The sequence below is a fragment of the Tamandua tetradactyla genome, chromosome 4 (assembly GCF_023851605.1).
Source record: "Tamandua tetradactyla isolate mTamTet1 chromosome 4, mTamTet1.pri, whole genome shotgun sequence".
Lineage (NCBI taxonomy): Eukaryota > Metazoa > Chordata > Mammalia > Pilosa > Myrmecophagidae > Tamandua > Tamandua tetradactyla.
In genome coordinates this window covers 160,033,623-160,057,287 of record NC_135330.1, presented here as the reverse complement: position 1 = coordinate 160,057,287, position 23,665 = coordinate 160,033,623, and the positions used below count along the sequence as shown (strand labels likewise).

The 23,665-nt window shown below is 37.2% G+C and overlaps 1 protein-coding gene and 1 pseudogene across 14 annotated transcripts in view; one reads left to right on the top strand and one right to left on the bottom strand.

Annotated features, from left to right (window-relative positions):
- GPC5 (glypican 5) overlaps positions 1-23,665 on the bottom strand; it is an 860,649-nt gene that overhangs the window by 727,369 nt on the left and 109,615 nt on the right. The gene's annotated exons all lie outside the window — the stretch shown is intronic.
- On the top strand, positions 17,737-20,169 carry LOC143679602 (uridine 5'-monophosphate synthase pseudogene; annotated as a pseudogene).

The window sequence follows — 23,665 nt, the reverse complement described above, 5'->3', positions numbered from 1 at the left end:
AACCCTTTCTATAGTATTGTGATGTAGGCAATGTTGTGATGAAAACTGTGGGGCATTATGTGACGCAAAATAGGCCAGAAACAAAAGCAAATATGGTATGGTCTCATTTAGAAAATAGTTATAAAAAATTGGGGCCTAGATACCTTATAGCAGTCACATTTAGTCCGGAGCTATAATTGTTATTTCTAGATTTTGAGAGGCTGTGCTATGTATTTACAGTTTGGAAATTCCCCTGAACTTTGGGTAACTGTGTCACACCTAAGTCTCAGAATAGGAGTTCTGCAGGTCTGAAGGACTGCACAACCACATAAAACAACTTTAAAGAAACTGAAAAAGAGATCTGGCTTCAATTAGAGGTAAGAATGATGCCAATCGGGTCAGGACTAAGGTCTATCACAATATAAGGGTAAGGAAGACTTCATCTGAATTTTAGAACTTAACTTATTTTATGGGACCAAAAAAAAGACAGTTTTATTTCATCCAAAACCTAAATTTTCTGTGTCACATAATCTAATTTAACCTGTCTGAATAGATTATTTAAACAACCCAAACACATGGAGGCCAGAATGGAAATGAGGGCTTGTAATTCTGTAGAGCTAAACATAATGCCTAGATACATCCCACAGTATGTTGAGTAGATAATTAAAAAGTATTGGCAAAATCCAATGAGGGATGGGATGAAAAAATATGGAACTATTCAATTTTGTCACCAGGGAAACCCCTGATAATGACTCAAACATTAGGGAGTCTCAAATCAATAAGCCAAGCCCTTGATCCTAAGGCTTGCTCTTGTGAAGTTTATTTTTGTAGCAGAGAAGGTTAGCCTGCCTATAATTATGTCTAAGAGTTACTTCCAAGGAACTTCTTTTGTTGTTCAGACATGGCCTTTCTCTTTCTAAGCCCAACTTTGCAAGTGAAATCATTACTCTCCACCCTACACTGGATATGACATTTGGGGGAGGGGGGAGTCTCCCTGGTAAGATGGGACATGACTACAGAGATAAGCCTGGCCCTGCCACCATGGGATCAGCAATGCCTTCCTGAGCAAAATGGGGAAAATAATTTTAACAAACAAGGTATCAGTGGCTGAGAAAGTTCAAATAGAGTCAACAGGCTACTCTGGAGGTTACTCTTACACACACTTCAGCTAGATATCGATTTTTATCATAGCTTGCCAAACCTCAACCAAAACCATTCCTGCCAATCCTAAAGAACACCTAGGGCACTATGTGAGATTCTACAAAAGTTCCATGTGCTGGGGTAACTTTCCAGAAACTTACAGCCTCCAAATAGGGCTCTAGGCCAGATAAGTCCTGAAACCCAGAAGAACCAGCCTCTCCAAGAACATCAAACTAGTTCCATCCCCGATTCCATATTATCATCAGCTCTTTCCAACATGAAAAAGTTAAAATGGGCACAGCCCAAATAGGCCTAAAGATTGGGAGAAAGATCAAAGAGAAGTTGGAGTTATCACAGAGAAGATAGGCTTTAACAAATGTGTATAATTACTGAATCATATTGTTATTTCTTTTGGTTTCCAGTATCTTGGAGTAGCAAGAAGGAAAAACCTAAAATGTGGAACTGTAACCCATATCAGACTCTAAAATCTGTTCTGTAACAAATTTTTGCAGTGTGTTTTGAAATTTATTGCTTTTTATTTATGTTATTTTTCACAATTAAAAATATATTAAAAAATGGAAAACAGGACTTGCATTTCTTATACCATCCAACTTGTTTTTTCCTTTTTTATAGAAGACATACTTTGCTATTGTAACAGTTTTTTAAACCCCTATTTGAGGAATAGCTATAAGAAGAAAATATTAATCAAGTTAATGGGCATTAAAAATGCAGAATATGTTTAATGATCTATTATTAATAAAATAAAAGCAATCCACCATATTCCATATTTTTAAAATTTATATTGGCATCTATGTGCTTTTACTTTAAATATGCTAAAAACATTTTCTCCAAAGTCACATTTCTCTACAACTTTAAATCTTTGCTTTCTCAAAACCTGATTTTATGATATCTTCAACTTCGTCATATGAAAGTAAACTTTACTTATCCTCTCTTTAATCCTTTTTCTATATTATTCACAAACTCAGAAAGTTTATTGGCATACAGCCCTTTCATGATTTCATAATTTTATTAAATTTTATAATATCTAATAGAACCCTGTTAATAGGATGAGCAAAAGATAATCAAGGTAAAATATTGGGAAACTAGCCTACATTCCAACAGAATAGGCAATCTCATTACTGAAATCCATAGAAACCAGAGAGTACAACTGATGCCTTAAACATTAAAGAAACTGAGAGGATTTCAAAAGCTTTGCTATAGTTTATTTTTCATTTTCTTTTTATGTTTGAATACATGCTTTATTTGGAATTACTTTCGTGAATTTCTAAATGAATTAATAACTTTAAAGACTATTAAGTTTTCTCCTAGTAGAAAAGAATGTAGTAAAAGGACATGGTCTTGGGGAGGAGCCACTGTGGCTCAGCAGGCAGAGTTCTCACCTGCCATGCTGGAGACCTGGGGTTTGATTCCTGGTGCCTGCCCATGCAAAAAATACACACACACACACACACATATATATGTGGACATCGTCTTGGGAGCCAAAGGAACTTGACCTAATATGCTACTTATTTACTTTTCACCATCAGACAAAGTAAATTAGCATCTCTGATCCTCAATTTTCTCTTCTATAAAATGGGCGTGATTGGCTATGTGCCTCATGGAGTTTTTGCTAATTTTTTAATGAGGGAAATTCTGCAAAACTCATATAAGAGGCAAACAAGACTGTAAGCTTCCTTCCCTTTCTCATATCAATCCTATTCTACAAAGAGAAAGGAAAATAGAAACAATATATTACCACTTTTAAAATGCTTAAAACCTCAATATTATGTGATATTTAATCAAATATGACTTTATTTGAGAAGAGTATCTGGAAAAATTATCATAACATCTCTTTTTTTTAAATAAAGAGGGATGGTTTAGGACATTTGCAATTAAAAAAATGGCATTCTAAATCCATACAGTTATCATTTTGCCCTACCAAAATTCCACTAAAATGACAATGAGGGAATACAAAAGGTGTAAAGGTAAATAGGAGAAAAGATGAAACCAGGTAAGAACTGTCAAGAAAATGTTGGATGATGGTAACAGCATAGATAGATGACGTCAAAGAGAAGATATAACTAAAACCTGTGTTTGCTGAGTATGGAGGGGAACAGGAGGCAAAAAGAAAGTTATTTGGGCTTCAAAGTCCTGAAAAGCCAAGAAAATCAGAGACACAAATACCACTGGAGAGAAGGATGAGACACAGAGATCGAAATAAGAGGATTGTTGCAAGGCTATTTTGTGTATAGAGCAACTATGCTGAGTTTGAAAAAGACCACAAAGAGACAAGGTCAATTACAAAAACATCCTGATATTCCATACAAGAGATTACTGTGAGATCTATGGCAACTTTGATTTATGTGGAAAAGAAAATATGACTTCAGAGCAATTTAAGCATAAATTAGGGGCTGATTATTTACAATGAATTGAATGGAAGAGAATCAGGGAAGATGCCTGGGTCTTTGGCGTGGATGACTGAGTGGGTGTTAGTAATATTGTTAAAAGACCAAATATGAGAGAAGAACTGAATAAATAAATGAATCATGCAACTTTCCCTTCATAGTTTCTGTTGTATCATATGTAAGAAGTTTGTCCTCACTTTAAGTTTATAAAAACAATCACTTATTATTATAATGAAACTTACTATTTCATTTTTAAAAACATAATTGGACTCTGAAATCCAATTACAGGAATCATTTTTGAAGTCTGTTATGGTATACCGATGTTGAGCAATTGGGACAGTTTTTGAAGAATCCATCTTTTCTCAACCAACTCAAAATTTGAGTTTTACCTTTGCATGAATTGGTGGTGTCCTCCCAAAGCGACCCCACAAAATCATCTTGATGATTACCTCTAGAATTTCTCTTAGGGAGGAAACTGTCATTAACTAGGAAAACATCTTGCTTAATAAAGCAAGTGGAACAGAAGGTGAGTATTAATAACATGGAAGGGATGGTGCTGACACTTGAAAGCAATGCTTATCCAGGAAGATGAGTTTACTTTCCTAGAAAGGTAGAAAAGGAATTTGAGAAGAGAAGAGGGCCAGTTTAGAAACAGAAGGGCAGAGTTCATGTGAACAGCCATGAAAAACCACCCAGAGGTGAGATACCCAAAGGACATTTTAAGAATGGGGACAACCATCACTCCAAAATGATATAGAGGGCAACAGGAGGCAAGAAGAAAGTTTCTTGGGCTTCAAAGTCCCGACAATCCAAGAAAATCAGAAGCACAAATACCACCGGAGAGAAGGATACAATATCAACTCATCCTTAGTCTCCACACACCCTGACCTTGAAGGAAAAAAAACTTCAACAAGATTTGTTTTTATGATTCTTATACTTTTATCGTGGTAATTACCAAAATAAGCACGTCAGTCAATTTAATAAGCAGAAGTGACCTCAGAAAATCACGTTTTATGATGAAAGCTAGTGGTAAAATAAGTCATCCGTAGATAATACATTATGTTTTTAAATTATATTGACATTTATGTCCTTTAATCTTATAGTAATTCTATTTTATGTTTATGAAGATAGTCTCACAGTAGGGTTGATTGGAACAAAGAGTTGAGTTTCGTAATTAAGCGCACATGAAACAGCGTGCAACTAGCACACAGGAGGTTAAAAATTCAGAAGCTGGAGGAGGGCAAAAGCACAGCTTATTACCTACCAGCCTGGGCAATTTACAGATATCTTGGAGAAAGCCTGGACCGCTACATAATGTGGAAGTGAGTTCAAGTTTAATTTTATTTAACTTTTAAAAGAGTAATATAACCTTTATTTTTTATTTTAATAAAAGCAATTTGTTTTAATTAAATGAGTGATCACCCAATTATTTTTACATATATTCTTGGATCTGTTTCTGGAGTTTTGTGTTTTTCTTACTTGATATATTTCACTTTTCTGGATCCCATGCTACACTTTAACTATGTACACGACTGCTTAATATCTATTAGGACAAGATTATCATTACTGATCTTCCTATTTTTATCAATTTATTTTTTAGGTTTACTTAGAAATATTTGTTGGTGTTTTAAAAGAGAAAATAAAATGAATACTTCAGAGCTTTAACTAGAATTACATTGAATTATAAATAAAAAGCAAAGAATTGATAAATTTATTGTATCAATTGTTCATATCAGGACTATAATATAATCTACTTATTCAAGTCTCTTTTATGTTACACAGTATTGTTACAGTTTCTCTCATAATGTCATATATAATGTGGTTATATTTATTTTCTATCATTCTGAATGAGATCCCTTATAATTCGTTTTGATTTTCTAAGTAGTTATTATTATATAAAAGCAATGCTAATATTTAACTATATTCTTTTATTATTTCTAATCTTTGGGTTTACAGGCTTTATAATATAATAAGCAATTAATGATTTCTCTCTTCCTGTCTAATAACTCTAATTTTATTATCAAAAAACTACATTACTTAGCACTTATAAAACAACGTTATTAAAGAATAATTACTGTGAAATTCCTTGAATTCTTCCCAACTTTACTGAAAATGCGTTTGGTATTTCAGAATGATGAATGATACTACTAATGATTTGATATTTAATCAAATTAAGAAATATCTTTTTATTCTTTATATTTCTTAATATTCTTGGTACAAGGAAGCCTGTCATATTTCCTGTTCATCTGAAGTATTTATACTTTCTGAAATTAAATTTAAGAAAACATCTTTAGAAATCAAGAATGAAGTTTAGCTTTATGAAAGCCTTTCACATTTTTATAAAATTTACATGTTTTTCTTTAACTTAGGATAAACACTATCAATAGATTTCATAACATTGAGTTATTCCAGTGATCCTGGCATAAATACCACTCATTTTGATATACAATTTAATTTTATTAGATTTATTTTATTTACATATTTTATATCAATATTGATGAGATCAGTCTCACTGGGGATTCTCTATCAGAATTTGGAGCCAGGATAATACAGTACTTAGAAACTCTGCTTCCTAAGTAATCTGAGGTAGCCTAATTATTAATTATACACATATGTTTCTTAACTGTTGAAAGAAATTGCCCATAAAGTCATCTTGGTCTGCTAAGGATTTTTGTTTACACGTTTTTCAGAAGGGGTGAAGTTGGTTGATACGAAAAACCCGAGCTTTACTTCAAAAGGAATGGTATTCTTGTCAACCTCATCATCATATTGAAGATTATTCATGTTTCTGACCTTTCCTTGAGTCAAGTTTGGTTCATTTATATTTTTCTAGAAATTGTAGCAGAAAGTTGTAGAGATAGTCTCTCACAATTCTAGAAGTTTTTCCATATCTACAGGTAATTCACTGTCTTGTACTTACTTTTCCATGTTTGGGTTTTCTCCAGGTAGTGGTATACTGATTTTGTTGTTTTATGTCTTAATGATACAGATATATGGTTAATTTCAAATATGCTGAAATTCTACTTTTATCTTTAGTTCTTCCTTCTGCTTTTGAAGAGATCGTTATCATTTTCCTAAAATCTTGGACTAAAGGTGCAGTTTATATAAATTAACTTTTTTGTTGAATAATGCAAGTTAAGAGCATGCTCATTCCTCTGAAAACATGAGCCTAGAGCTCAGATGCATGGGTACTGAAGTCATAGTTTTAAGGTTAAAATCTTGCTTTCACCATTTTGTTATCTTCCCTAGCCTTCGTTTTCTCATCTGTAAAATGGGATTAAAATAGTAAGAACCTAATAACAGTAAAGACTACATAAAATATCTGAAAAATAATTAGCACAGTGTTGACCTACTATAAATGTGCACTAAATGTTAGTTGTTAGTGGTGGTATTGGGAAGTACAGGAGGGTTAAAGCATTTAGAGATAAAGCTTTTATTTACATTCCTGCTTTAAAGGGTTCTTATTGTAGCCACTTTCAAAATATCTTGAAACTGTGGTTCTGAGTTTCCATTCTGATTTTCTAGCTCAGCCTTACCAGGTTGGGAAAAAAAAAAACAACTTCCATAGGCCAGCCTAAAGAAAGTAGAGGTAAAATGCAGCTTTATTGGAAAACAACACTGCCTCAGACCCTAAACTTCTCCCCTACACTTCCTTTTAAACAAACTCACAAAACAAAGAGAAAGATTCAACAACCAAAATATGATTAAAAGTAATGCTCCCCTTTCTGGGCTGATATAAATGTTCTAAAAAATTATCATAGTGATAAATTCACAACTATGTGATGATATTGTGAGTCATCGATTATACACCATATACGGACTGGAAGGGTAAGAAGATATATCAATAAAAATATTTTTTTATAAAAAGAATGACTGATTCATGAATGAAAAAAAAAAGTGTGATGTTCCCTGTCATGGTTAGGTTCATGTGTCAACTTGGCCAAGTGGTACCTGTTATTGTGTTTGGGCAAGTGCTGGCCTGTCTGTTGCTATGAGGACATTTCATAGAATTAAATCATGATCACATCAGCTTCATCCTCAGCTGATTCCATTTGTAGTCAGCTAGTGGCATGTCTTCTGCAATGAGTGAGGCTTAATCTAATCACTGGAGTACTATTAAGGAGGATTCAGAAGAGACGGGCTCTCTTCCTGCTTTCGCCGGCAAGCCCCTCCTGTGCAATTCATCCAGACAGTCCATTGGAATCATCAGCTTCACAGCCTGCCCTACAGATTTTGGACTCTACATTCCCATGGTTACGTGAAACACTTCTATACATTTTATATTTATGATATTTCCTGTTGATTCTGTTTCTCTAGGGAACCCTAAGTAATACAAATTGGTACCAGGAGAGGTTCTTAAGAAACAGAATCTTAAAAATGGGTTTTTATGAATGATTTTCTACTTTGACTGGATTCAGAGGCACTAAGGACTCTGATTCCCATAATCAGAATGACACTGCCAATCCATGGAATGTCTTGGCAAAAGATATACTCAAAATATCACCATTCAATTCTTCTAATGCTTCGTTTGTACAAAGCCAGGTTCTGCAGAATAATGTTTTTGACACTTTTACTAACTTTTGTGGAAATAAAAACTATAGAGATGTTGGCTGGTTGTTGTCAGATATACTGAATAGATTAATGAGTGAAAGGGATGGACTTAAGGCTTCAAACAAGAAGCTTAAGCACCGTCTGACAGATGTAGAAGTTTCTGTGAGTGTCCTGAAGGAATATCTTATTTCCCATAGCCGTAGACTTGAGATCTCAGAAAATCAGGCTCAGAATTTTAATGTTAGAGTAGCAACTTTACAATGTAAACTGAAATCTCAATCTTGCTTGGAGTCTGACATTAAAGTGAGGGCACTGGTTGGAAAGGAGAGGGACCCTGAAAAATGGGATGGTGACACATGAATTGATAATGATGTTGGGGTCAAGGTTGAAACCCTAGTTCATCTTGAATCTTCTCTAGTTAACGCTGCAATAGTCTGCCCTGATGACATAGCCACCCCACCTCCAGCCTGCCTTGAGGAGTTGGCCACCCAACCTCCACCTGGAAGGATTTGCCCTAGAGTGATTAATCCTGTTTCACCAGATGAAACTGAAAATGAATTCCCTGAAGCATATGGCTTATAAGATATTTCTAATTATTTTCATGACCCACCCCCACCATCCCTCATTTCTTCCAGACCTATAACTATACTAAAGTCCCAATAAGCCCCTAAAGGTGAGGTACAAAGAATCACACCTGAGAGGGTATGTTATATTCCAAAAGAACTGTGGGAGTTTTCTAATTTATATAGACAGAAATCAGGAGAATACGTGTGGCAATGATTTTAAGGGTGTGGGATAATGGTGGGAGGAATATAAGGCTGGATCAGGCTGAATTTATTGATATGGGCCCACTAAGAAGAGATTCTGCATTCAATGTTATAGCTCAAGGGGTTAGAAAAGGCTATAACAGGTCCTTTGGATGGTTGGTTGAAACATGGATCAAAAGGTGGCTGACATTACCTGAAGTTGAAATGCCAGAACTGCCCTGGTATAATGTAGATGAAGGGATCCAGAGGCTTAGAGTGATTGGAATGTTAAAGTGGCTTTATCATGCAAAGCTTGCTCTTACACCCTAGGAATGTCTGGAGGATGCACCTTTTCCCAGAACAGTGAGAAATAAATTTGTGAGACTAGCGCCATCATCTCTGAAGAGCTCTGCAGTTGCACTTCTCTGTAGGTCAGATATTATTGTGGAAACTTCTATCACTGAGCTGGAACCCTTAAAAACAATGGGGATGACTGGATCCTGAGTTGGGAGAAGCCAGGTGGCAGCACTTAATCGCCAAAGATGGCGGGGGTGGGGGCGGAATGGGACTATTATAATAGACAGCAAACTCAAAGCAGGAGTCAAAATAATCTGACTCACAGAGATTTGTGATGTTAGCTAGTAAATCATGGGGTACCTAGAAATAAAATAGATGGGCAGTCTACTAAATTCTTGTTGGAGCTGTATAAACAAAAGAGTTCTAGGTCAATTGAACACAAGTCTAATCTGCATTACAAAAGCACAGAGTCATGAACTCTCAATCAATTTTCAGACTTCAGACCGTTTACAGAACCAGAGCCCCTTGAATGAAGGGGAAGCCAGGTCCCTTTGGGGGAGAAACCTGTTACACTGACACAAATTTATACTGTTAATCTTCCTCTAAGTCTTCCCCAAGGAGACTGACGGCCTTTTACCAGGGTAACTGTGCATTGGGGAAAAGGAAATGATCAGATATTTGGAGGTATTATTAGACACTGGTTCAAAAGTGGCATTAATTCCAGGGGACCCAAAGCATCACTCTGGTCCACCAGAGTGGAAGCTTATGGAGGTCAGGTGATCAATGGAGTTTTAGCTCAGGTCTGCCTCACAGTGGGTCCAGTAGGACCCTGGACCCATTCTGTAGTTATTTCCCCAGTCTAGAATGCATAATTGGAATAGACATATTGAGCAACTGGAAGAATCCCCACATTGGCTCTTTAACTGGCGCAGTGAGGGCTATTATGGTAGGAAAGGCCAAGTAGAAGACACTAGCACTGCCCCTACCTAGTAAAATAGTAAATTAGAAACAATACTGGATTTCTGGAGGGATTACAGAGATTAACTGCCACTCTTACGGACTTGAAGGATGCAGGGGTGGTGATTCCCACCACATCCCCATTCAACTCTTTTATTTGGCCTGTGCAGAAAAAAGATGGGTCTTGGAGGATGACAGCGAATAATCGTAAGCTCAACCAGGTGGTAACTCCAATTGCAGCTGTTGTTCCAGATGTGGTATCATTGCTTGAGCAAATCAATACCTCCCCTGGTACCTGGTATGCAGCTATTGATCTGGCAAATTGTTTTTTCTCAACAGCTGTTAGTAAGGACCACCAGAAACAGTTTGCTTTCAGCTGGCAAGGTCAGCAATATAATTTCACTGTCCCTACTCAAGGGTATATCAACTCTCCAACCCTGTGTCATAATCTTGTCCCAGGGATCTTGATCATTTCTCCCTCCCACAAGACATCACACTGGTCCAATAACATGTTGATTGGACCTAGTGAGCAAGAAGTAGCAACTACTCTAGATTTACTGATAAGGCATTTGCGTGTCAGAGGATGGGAAATAAATCCAACAAAAATACAGGGACCTTCCACCTCAGTAAAATTTCTAGGTGTCCAGTGGTGTGGGCCATGTCAAGATATCCATTCTAAGGTGAAGAATAAGTTGCTGCATCTGGCCCCTTCTCTAACCAAAACAGAGGCACAATGCCTAGTTGGTCTTTTTGGGTTTGGCGAAACATATTCTTCATTTGGGTGTGCTACTCTGGGCTATTTATCAAGTGACCAGAAAAGCTGCTAATTTTGAGTGGGGACCTGAATAAGAGGAGGCTGCTGTACAAGCTGCTCTGCCACTTGGACCTATGATCCAGAAGATCCAATGGTGCTGGAAATGTCAAGTGGCAAACAGAGATGCTGTTTGGAGCCTTTGGTAGGCCCTTATAGGAGATCACAATGCAGACCCTTAGGATTTTGGAGCAAAGCCTTACCATCTGCTGCAGATAACAACTCTCCTTTTGAGAAACAACTTTTAGCCCATTACTGGGCCTTAGTAGAGACTGAACGCTTAACCCTGGGCCACCAAGTTACCATGAGACCCTAGTTGCCTATCATGAGTTGGGTGTTGTCTGACCCACCAAGCCATAAAGTTGGGCATGTGCAGCAGCACTCTATTATAAAAATGAAATGGTAAATATTAGATAGGATCACAGTAGGTCCTGAAGGCACAAGTAAGTTACATGAAGAAGTGGAGCAAATGCCCATAGTCTCCATTCCTGCCACATAACTTTCTCTTTCCCAGACCAGTGCTATGGCCTCTTAGGGAGTTCCCTACAGTGAATTGACCGAGGAAGAGAAAACTCAAGCCTGGTTTACAGACGATTCAGCACGATATGCAGGTACCACCCTAAAGTGGACAGCTGCGGCACTCCAACCCCTTTCTGGGGTGTACTTGAAGGACAGTGGTGATGGGAAATTCTCTCAGTGGGCAGAACTTCGAACAGTGCACCTGGTTGTTCATTTTGCTTGGAAGGAAAACTGGCCAGAGGTGTGTATGTATACTGACTCATGGGCTGTTGCTAATGGTTTGGCTGGATGGTCAGGGACTTGGAAAGAACATAATTGGAAAATTGGTGACAAAGAGGTCTGGGGAACAGGTATGTGGCTAGCCTTTCCTGAGTGGGCTAAAAAAAAGAACATATTTGTATCCCATGTGAATGCACACCAGAGGATAACTTCTGCAGAGGAAGGTTTTAATAATCGAGTGGTTAAGACAACCCATTCTGTGGATACCAGTCAGCCCAACTCCTGTCATTTCTCAATAGGCTCATGAACAAGGTGGTCATGGTGGTAGGGATGGAGGTTATGCATGGGCTCAGCAACATGGACTTCCACTCACCAAGGCTAACCTGGTTACAGTCACTGCTGAATGCCCAATCTGCCAGCAGCAGAGACCCACACTCAGCCCCCAATATACCACCATTCCCTGAGGTGACCAGCTGCTACATAGTGGCAAGTTGATTACATTGCACCACTCCCTTCATGGAAGGGACAGTAATTTGTTCTAACTGGAATAGACACATACTCTGAATATGGGTTTGCTTTCCCTGTACACAAAGCTTTTGCCAAAACTACCATCTGTGGGCTTACAGAATGACTTATCCACCTTCAAGGTATTCCATACAGCATTGCTTCTGATCAAGAAACACACTTCACAGCAAATGAAGTGCAGGAATGGGTACATGTTCATGGAATTCTCTGGTCTTACCATGTTCCCCATTATGCAAAAGCAGCTGAATTGATAGAAATGTGGAATGGACTTTTAAAACTCAATTATGGTGTCATCTAGTTGGCAGTACCTTAAAGGGCTGGGGTGATGCTTTCCAGGAAGCTGTGTATGCTCTGAATTAGTGCCCCATTTATGGTGCTGTTTCTTCCATAGCCAGGATCCATGGGTCCAGGAACCAAGGGGTGGAAATGGGAGTGGCACCACTCACTATCACCCTAGTGATACACTAGGAAAATTTCTGCTTCCTTTCCCTGTGACCCTGAGTTCTACTGGACTACAGGTTGTAGTTCCAAAAAGGGGAGTGCTTCCACCAGGAGAAACAATTCCATTGTACTGGAATCTAAGACTGCCACTTGGTCACTTTGGGCTACTCATGCCCCTGGATCAACAAGTCAAGAAGGGATTACATTAGTGGCTGGGTGACTGACCCTGACTATCAAGGGGAAACAGGACTGCAACTACACAATGGAGGTAAAGAAGAGTTTTCCTGGAATATGGGGGGGTCCCTAAAGGCATCTTTTAGTACTACCATGCCTTGTGATTAAAATCAATGGAAAACTGCAGCAATGCAATGCTGGCAGGAATATTAATGGCTCTGCTCTGAAACTTCAAAAATGAAGGTTTGGGTTACCCCACCTGGCAAAGAACCATGGCCAGCTGAAGTGCTTGCTGAGGGTAAAGGGAACATGGCAGTGGAAGAAGGTAGTGATAAATATGAACTATGTTCACGTGACCAGTTACACAAATGAGGACTGCAATGCTGTCTTATTCATGTTATACTATTTAAGTTGTAAGATATCAAGTTTAAGAATGAATATTACCCAAGGACTTGCACCTTATTCTGGAGAGATTTAATGCGTTTCCGGTTACATGCAGCATGGTTGAATTTTTCTAGGTGAAAGAAAAAAATGTGTGTTTTATCATTTTTTATTTAGAAATTAGGTATGGTTTAAGGTGATGCGTATAGCTGCCAAGTTGACAAGGGGTGGACTGTCATGGTCAGGTTCATGTGTCAACCTGGCCAAGTAGTGGTACCTGTTGTTCTGGTTGGGCAAGTGCTGGCCTGTCTGTTGCTGTGAGAACATTTCATAGAATTAAATCTTGATCATGTAGGCTGCATCCACAGCTGATTCCATTTGTAATCAGCCAAGGGGAGTGTCTTCTGCAAGGGGTGACGCTTAATCTAATCACTGGAGGCCTTTTAAGGAGGATTCACAAGAGACAGCCTCTCTTCCTGCTTTGGCAGGTGAGCCTCTCCTGTGGAGTTCATCCAGACTGTCCATTGGAATCATCAGCTTCACAGCTTGCCCTACATATTTCGGATTCTATGTTCCCATGGTTACGTGAGACAATTTTATAAATTTTATATTTACAAATATTTCCTCTTAATTCTGTTTCTCTAGAGAACCCTAACTAATATACTCCCCCAGAAGCTACTTCTACTAATTGCTTCAGGACAGAAGTTATTAAACTAAAGGATAAGAGAATGGAACTAAGAAATTTATTGATAAGAATTGTAAATTCTAAATCCAATATTTAGGTATTTACTAGGACACAATATTGACCATAAACAAAGAGATGGGAATCCCATCAAGTTTTTTGAGGAAATAGAATTGTGCTTAACCCAAATAAAAGAGAAAAAATCTCCAGGGTTGGTTAGCAACAGTGTGCAATTGTTCTGAAACAGTAATCCCAAAATGAAGTCCATATACTAAGAGGATGGGGCTATACAAACTAGATGCTCTACACAGCTCCCAGATACATAAAATAAGTATGACCAAATTAGTTATTGTTTATCTGAAATTAAAATTCAACTGGGTATTCTGTAATTTATTTTTTGCAGGGCAAATCACCCCAATACCTACCTCATATGTATTCAGCAGACAAGTAATAAGGAAAATTTTCAGAATCAGATACTGCCCAGTTGGTTAACTGAGGCTCTTACCCTATTGTCTGTAGGTGGGGGTAGTGGGTGGGGTAATGTTTCAATTCATCCTGTCCTTTATTCACAAGGTATTAACTGAATAAATTAGGGCAGAAAATGTTCTAATTTTCAAAAATATAGTGGTAAAGAAAGCAAAGTCTTTAACCTCAAGGATTTACATTCTAATTGAGAGAGACAATAAGCATATATTTTAAATGCCAGCACAATTAACAAACAAAAAGAGAGGAATATATGGTGATAAGAGTGGAAGTGGGGGTCAAGTTACTGTAGGCTAGAGAAGACCCTTCTGTTAAGCTAGTATTTAAGCAAAGACCTGAAGGAAATGGGCATGACCCAAAAGGTTAAGGGAATAGGGTTCCAGGAAGAGAAAACATCAAGTGCAAATGTAACATAAACAGGAGTCCAGAAAACAAAATCAGTAAGCAACTGCTCTTATGGAGCTCACATCCTAGGAGAGGGAGACAAATAATAAAAAAACATAAATACATGAAAACTATTGGAGAGAAGTCATTTTTATATACAAAATTAATGTGTACTTACATAATGGAAAGTGACTTAATGTGCCTATTTTAGACTAAAGGGTGAGGAATGACCAACCTAAAGAGTTGAGATTAGGCTGTGCTGACGACACCATGCAATACAGAGGTGCCTCTGAAACATGGTGGAAGAGTAAATGTGCCAGAAAAGCCTGAAGGAAGAAAGAGATAGCCAAGTAGAGAGGGCTAAATTGAATACAAACTCATGATAATGCCATCATAATTCATATGTGGCTCAGCAGAAATGAGACAGGAATTGTTTAAAAAATAAAAATCAAAGTAACTGTGAACCATACACAAAATGAGATGAAGGAAACACTGCTGAAGTAAAAATGTTAAGAAAGTTTAACTTTCAAAACATATTGGATAAGGAAGATCCAGCAAACGTGGCAAGCTTTAGAAAGTTAAGAAGAAAAAAACAAGATATTTTTCTTTCTCTCCTCTTTAAGTTTCATCCTTTTGACTTCCTCTTCTTTTCATTAATTAAACAAGTCATCTCTTGTTTCAATATTCACTTCCCTGCTCAGGATTCAGATTTTGTGCCCAAGATTCAAACCATATTATTTATTGAACATCTCTATTTGAAATAATACACTGATTCTTCAAATTCAACCATTCCAAATCTGAACTCAGTATACCTAATCCCTTCTCATATTCTTGGATAGTGACAATCATTCATGTATCTGAGTTATGGTCCCAAAGTCATCATTCACTTGTCCTCCCTCCTTCACAGACCATGTCTTAACAGGGTCCATGACCACCCAACTCTTCCTCCAAAATTTCACCTTTGGTCCCATTTCTCTTCATTTCCTCTAGAACTCCTTGAGTTCCAGCCGTTATCACCAATCACATGAATTACTGCAACAGCTTCCTAAATGGCTCTCCTAATGTTACATTGTTCACTATTTCATTCATCTTCGACCCTCCTGAGAGTGATCTTTTTAAAAAACAAATATGATTGTTTTGCTACCACGTTTAAAAATATGATACCCCAACTTACATTTCTGCCCTTTCACTTCCCTATACCCACTTGCTGTCCTAACCCAGTTCACACTCTAGTCACGGTGGAGTCCTAGACTTCCGCCACTCTCATCACACCTACATATAAGCCTGTTCATTCAGTTTCTTCTACCCTCAATGCAGGTTGCCCTTTTTTTCTCCTCTCTTCATCCATTCAATTAATCAGTCAACGGAATGTATGACCAAAAATTTCCTGAGAGCAATAGAAAAATGGTAAAAGAATAAAAAGTCATTGTGGGAATGTGATAAGTACTGTGAAGTAAAGAGAGAAGGGAATTTAGATAGGTTTCTCTGGAAAGATGGTATTTAAGGTAAGACTTCAAGAATGAAAAGGAAGTCACCAACATAAAACTGGGGGCTGGTGTGAAGGAGTATGCAGCATAGGGGACAGCTCTAAGATAAAAAATAATAATAATAATAAAAGAACCTAGAGGCCAAAAGAAGGAGTTTGATAGCAGTCTATGTGCAATTAGAAGTCACTGGAGGTTAGTAGGCAAAGGAATAAACCTTCAAATTAAAATGAACAGTAGAGAAATGGCAGGAATAACTTATTTTTACTTTAAATAGATTTAATTCATCTCTTAATAAATAGTGACATCATTGCAGCCAAATATGACTCCAAAACAGGTGCCTTGCCTTCTTTAAAGAGCAATATTTCCAATTCTTTATCATCAGTCACTTTACACTCTGCCTCAGCTTATGCTACTTAAAGAAGAATGGTATAGTTTTTTATGAGCTAATTTGTGCATACTAATTTGGGCATTGTTAAGATAGTGAGTATATATACCCCAATTACAAAAACAAGCTAAATATAACAAATATATGAGTTTGAAGCACAGAGGAGAGAAAGGCATATTTAAAACAACTGAAAAACTGTTTTATTCCTTATAAAGGACTTTGAATAAGTAGAGAAATAGTGAGCCATTATTTAGAGAACACTGCAGGAACTAACAAAGTTTCCAGGCCAGACTAATTTAATAACTTCTTTTTCCTTTGTGGTAGAGAATTTATTGTTTAAAAAAGTAAATGCAGAAAGATAAACTATATTTGACTTTTGTAAAATATTAGACATATAATAAGCTACAGAAAGATTTTAAATCAAGCTTGTTTGGACAGAAAAATGATTATAATGACTCCAAGCTAGGTCTCTCTTTCTGCATATAACTGTAAAGTATTATTATAAACAGTTGCACATCTTTCTTGGTAGTTATAACGAGCATTGTTCCATAAAGGGCCATTATTGGTTTAAAAAATCTTTATGAAATAACCTAGATGACAGGAAAGCATATTAATGATTTATTCACATTTATAATGGGGAAAATAATAATCAGAGAAGCAATAAACATTTGTGGGAAGAAGGGAGTCAGGGAGGGGGAAGGTAGTCAGTTAGGATGAAGACAATTTTAAATCAGAAAATCCAGCTTCAAGTCAAGCATAAGCCCCTTACTAATTATTCTTAAAATATATATGATCAAAGAGATTTTAATTTTAGTTCCAAGCCTGTATTTTTTCCTTTTCAGAATGTAATTTTGATTTAAGAAATTTTTACTTAATACTACCATTGCATTTCCCAATCATATTATTACCATCCATTTAGATTTAACTATAATATTATAAGATCCATTCTTTATCAGTATGTCTTCATTTCCCCTTATTCTTTCAAGATAATGTTGGGATACAATTTTAAACAGAGTAGTAGGAGAAGATATTATAAGAAAATGTGAAGCTTTGCAGTCTATCTGGGAAAAGTATTACTGGCCCTGAAACAGTTGCCAGCTGATGTACTTAAGGGAAAGCAACAAGACTGGTATGCCTGGAATAATAGGGTGAGAAAATAAGAGACACGTAATGGATGACATCACCAAGATGTCACCTGGTGGGGGAGTGGGGATGCTGTATGGAGGGTGTTGAGACCTGTAATTTCTTGCATGACTCTTCCCTGAGTGAGATGGGAACCATTGGAGGAGTTGGGGGTAGAGGAATGCCATGATCTGACAATTAAGCAGGACCCTTCTGGCTGCCATATTGAGGTTAGACTATAGGCGAGGGGTTGGGGAGAAGACAGAGGCAAGGAGACCAGTTGGCATAGTTTAAGAATCTAAATAAAAAATAACAGTGGCTTGCACTAGTGTGTGTAGCAGTGGAAGTGGTAAAATACAGTCAGATTATGGATATATTTGGATTAGAGCCAATAATAAGTGTTCACAGATTGGGTAGAAGACATGAAAGAAAGACAGGAGTCAAGGGCGACTTAAAGGTTTTCGATATGAACAAAAACAGATTTGCATTAATTGAGTTGGGGAAGAGTATGAGTGATGCAGTTTTGGGGAATAAGATCGGAAGCTCAATTTGGAGATGACAGTCTATTAGAAATTCAAATGGAGATGTCAAGTATACAGTTGGGTATATGAGTTAGGAGTTCAAGAGAGAGGTCCAGGATAAAGATATCAATTCTCATATTTAAAGCATTAAGACTAAGTGGATCATTTTGAAAATGAGAATAAATTAACAGAGGAAGAAGAGAATTAGAAGGGAACCTTGGAAAAGTTTAGAGTTATCAATGAGGTAGATGAGAAAAACCCAGCAAAAATGACTAAGGAAGAATGTCCAGTGAGAGACAAGTAAAACAAACACTCAAGAAAATGTGGTATCCTAAAAGTCCAGTGAAAAAACTAATTTCAAAAAGAATGGAGCAGGCGCCGGAGGCTGAAACCGCCGTGGGGTTGGGGGCGAACTGGGAGCATCAAGACAACGGCAGCCGCCAGTGCAGCGTTGGGTCCGTTGGTAACTGGGCTGTACGACGTGCAGGCTTTCAAGTCTGGGGACTTCGTGCTGAAGAGCGGGCTTTCTTCCCCTGTCTACACTGATCTGCGGGGCATCGTGTCTCGACCGCGTCTTCTGAGTCAGGTTGCAGATATTTCATTCCAGACTGCCCAAAATGCAGGGATCAGTTTTGACACTGTGTGTGGAGTGCCTTATGCAGCTTTACCCTTGGCTACTGTGATCTGTTCAACCAACCAAATTCCAATGCTCATTAGAAGAAAAGAAACAAAGGATCATGGTACGTCCTGTAGAAGGTGCTATTAATCCAGGAGAAACCTGTTTGATCATTGAAGATGTCGTTACCAGTGGATCTAGTGTTTTGGAAACTGTTGAGGTACTTCAGAAGGAGGGGTTGAAGGTCACTGATGCCATAGTGCTACTGGACAGAGAGCAGGGTGGCAAGGACAAGCGACAGGCACATGGAATTCGTCTCCACTCAGTGTGTACATTTTATCCAAAATGTTGGAGATTCTTGAGCAGCAGAAAAAAATTGATGCTGAGATGGTCAGGAGAGTGAAGAGATTTATTCAGGAAAATGTTTTTGAGACTACTAATCAAAATGGTTCTCTCCCTTCTGTGATGAAAGCACCCAAAGAACTCGGCTTTGGTGCACGTGCAGAATTGCCCAGGATCCACCCTGTTGCAGCGAAGCTTCTGAAGCTTATGCAAAAGAAGGAGACCAATCTGTGTCTGTCGGATGATGTTTCAGAGTCCAAGGAGCTCTTGCAACTAGCAGATGCTTTAGGACCCAGCATTTGTATGCTCAAGACTCCCGTAGATACCTTGGATGATTTTAATCTGGATGTGATGAAGGAATTGACATCTCTGGCAAAACACCATGATTTCTTAATATTTGAAGATCGGAAATTTGCTGATATAGGAAACACAGTAAAAAGGCAGTATGAAGGTGGTGTCTTTAAAATAGCTTCCTGGGCCGATCTGGTAAATGCTCACGTGGTGCCAGGCTCAGGAGTTGTGAAAGGCCTGAAGGAAGTAGGCCAGCCTTTGCATCGGGGATGCCTGCTCATTGCAGAAATGAGCTCCACTGGCTCCTTAGCCACTGGGAGCTACACTGAAGCAGCGGTTAAAATGGCTGAGGAGCATTCTGAATTTGTAGTTGGTTTTATTTCTGGCTGCCGAGTAAGCATGAAACCAGAATTTCTTCACTTGACTCCAGGAGTTCAATTAGAAGCAGGAGGGGATAATCTTGGCCAACAATACAGCAGCCCACAAGAAGTTATTGGGAAACGAGGTTCTGATATCATCATTGTAGGCCGGGGCATAATAACAGCAGCTAATCACCTGGAAGCAGCTGAAATGTACAGAAAAGCTGCTTGGGAAGCTTATTTGAGTAGACTTGGTATTTGAGTGCCTCAGATACATTTTTGTAAAAGCCTTGAAGGTATATGGTCTCCTGAAATTCCCTGGCTTAAAATAATAAACAACCTTTTAATACTGCTTGGAAAAAAAAAATAGAATGGAATAATAATGTCACATGCTGCTGAAAAGTCAACTAAGATGAAGACAGAAAACTGGTTATTGGGTTTAACAATTAGAGATCATTGGGGATGTTGATAAGCATTTTTTCGAGTGGCTTATATAAAAGTCTGTTGCAGTGGATTCAAAAGAGAATCGGGTGAGAGTATGGGAGACAGAAAATATAGCCAGTCCTTTTAAAGACATTCCTATTCTGTAAAAGAAAGAAAAGAAATGGAGCAGCAGCTGGAGAAAGTATATCCAAAAGAGATTTTTTTATGGGAGAAATAGGAGCTTACAATTACTTTGTGGTTGGAAATATGTTAGTAGAGAAGAAAATATTGATGGTTCATGAGAGAGACAGAGAGGGAAAAATTGCAATTTCTTTAAGAAAATGACAGGCATGGGTTCTTGCGTATAAGATGAGGGGTTGGCCTTTTCTGTGGACACAAACAGGTAATTCACAGCAACAGGAGAGAAGGCAGAGTATAATAGACAAGGGTAGGAAATTAGAGATGGGGTAGGAGCTTTTGCAGGTCCTTCTATTCTCTGTGTAAAATGGGAAACAAAGTCATCAATTCTGACTAACGATGGAGAAGTTATTGGTATGCTGAGGAGAGAAAATAAGGAGTGAAATTAATAGAAGAATGAATAGACTTGGGAAATACAGTAGGATTACCAGGAAACACTGAGAGCCTTCTTAAAAATGTATTATTAATTTCAAACATGTTTGTGTATTCCCCTCTAGTTGTCCAGGGCCTTGATTTGAAGAAAAGAGTATATTAAAGCAAAAGAGAATGCAAGAGAATGATTATAATCCTTGAAAGTTAGATAAGGAAGGACATGAGTGGATGAGGGTGGAGAGGAACAGTAAAAAGGTGGTAGGATCAATGGGATCAAAGATTTGTTACAGTAGTATTATCAAAAGAGCTATCTAAGATTAAAAGTAGGAAGTTATTATAGGAGTGTGCTATTCCTACAAACTGAAATTTTGGAGTATGTATAGTTATTTGTACTGACAAGGCCCAGGGTATGTCCACGGAGTAAATGGCTGAGAAAACACAGAGGACAAGATCTTTATTAGAAAGGATACTAAGAAAAAAAAAAAAGAAAGGATACTAAGTAACCAAAAAGTTATCATATTGGAAGGATTATCTTTGTGGTATTTAAAATCATCAAAAATTATGATCACCAAGCAGTGGTGTTGGAGAGAACAATGAGCCAGAGATTCATCAAGGAACTTCCAATCTAATGATCAGGAAAACTAAATATATAAGTTTAATGCAATATAATAAATTGCCAAAATAGAAACATGAACCAAGAACCATGGAATAATAGAAAAGGAAACAACTGTTAGGTGCTCAACATTAAATGGATGAATGACTGAACTGTACAGTTGGTGAGGAAAATTCTCACAGATAACTTAAGATTTGAAATGAAACTTGGAAGAATCAAAATTTGAAAAGTGTATAAGTTAAAGTGAGTAGCAAAATATTATTACAAAAGCAAGGAGCAATGAAGAGCCATGCCATTCTTCAGGAAAAGTGAGAAGTTCAGAGTAGCTGTACAAATGGTTCTAGAACAGAAAAATAGGTTATACCAGACAAGGAATTTGTATTTTATTCTGAAGATTCCTGTGAAGCAATGAATATTCTAAAGGAATGTTACATGATAATTTTATGAGGATAAGGGTTGAGAGGAGTGATCATAATTCAAGGTATTATGAAGTACAAGCTAGAACAAGGAAATTTTGGTAACTGAGGGACCAGTTATACAGATATTGTATTGCCCAGGAAAGTAATGTTGATAATCTAAACTAAAACAGTGGCCACAAGTGAGGAAAGTAATTGTGAACTATAACTAATAGCATTTTGTGATTGACTGGATATCGAGGGAATGGTAGATTTTGAATTAAAGGAACAAAGGTTTCTATCTTAGAGAAACAGAAACAGGTTTGGGTGGAAAGTGAAAAGCAGAAGATGACTTCCATTTTGAAATCTGAAATGACTGAAAAATGACTAATAGACAAATGGAAAAGAAAGGAGTTTGTTGGAGAGAAAGGGGAGAATTCAGAGAGTTCAAGGAAAGTGCTAAGGAGGGATCCCGAAAAACTTCGAAGTTAAGAATTTTGAAGGCTGAATGAATTTTGGGGGGTAAATGGACAGAAACAAGAAGAGGAAACCAGAAAGAGAATTGTTAGATCATTTTCCTTGAGTGGAACAATTTGTACATTTAGTGATTTCTCTATGAGCTGGAACCAAAAAGATTGTAAAATACGCTAAACTTGCATCCATCTGTTCTTCAAATATATATATTTATTCCCATTGTGCTAAGGAATTAAAAACTGTATCTAAAATGCAAATTGGATAATCACACCAACAGTCAATGAAAAGTTATTTATATTTAGTTTACCACCTACCTATCTCAGGCCATAAAGATTGGAAGTAAAAAAAAAAAAAATAACAAACAAAATCCTGAGGGAATTTTACCTAAATCTACCATCTGCTTATTATAGTCACGCTAGTGCTGCTACATTTTCAATCTGTTTTATTTAAAATCCAGATCATTACCTTTCCTCTAGAACTCACTTAAATTTCTAATTTCTCATTCTTCCGAGTGTTCAGACTGCAAACCTCTCTCTACCATCAAGCAAAATACCTGATGACTCATCCTAGTATACTTCACTCAACTTCACTCATTTTTTCCTATGTATTCTATGGATGTTTCCTATATATTCCATTCATCCATTCTGCTGCTGCATCTTTATTCTAAGACTTCTGACTCCAACGTGCCCCCTTCCAATTCTTTGAACTTGATCAAAAGAAATGTTCTGAATTTATATATATTACCCCTTACCATAGGTTTTCCAAATGATCATTTTCAATGTAATCCATTTGGTATTTAACTAAATATACAGAGCACATGGGTATACAAATATTGCTACACTATTGCAAACTTAGTGCTTTACTACCTTTTCCTTTTAATAATATATTTATGCATGTGATGCAAATTTCAAAAGATGCTTAAAGAGTTTACAGTGAAAAGCTAAGTTCCCTTCCACTCCCTACCCCTAATTTTATTTCCCTATTCAGTGACAATTCAATGGGAAACAACAATTACAAGTATTTTTACATCTGTAACTATATGTCTATTTTCCCAGAGCAATCAGCTTTTGCTAAAATGTCCATCCTAATAAACACCTTTTTATTTAAAATAAAGTGTGGCAACTAAAATACTTATTAAATGTGCTCATTTGGAAAAATTTAAAGTACCATAGAAAAGCATTTAAATGGTTTTCATGGACATACTTTTTTATTATTAAAATTAAAATAATTTTAAAAGGCTGAGTTTAATTTAACCATATGTATCAACTTACTTATCCATCCATTTACTCATTCAACACACCTAAGAATAAATTTTGTGATATAGTCTTTAAGATTCAACTTAAATTCTTCAAGTGTCCTAAGGGGAATCAATT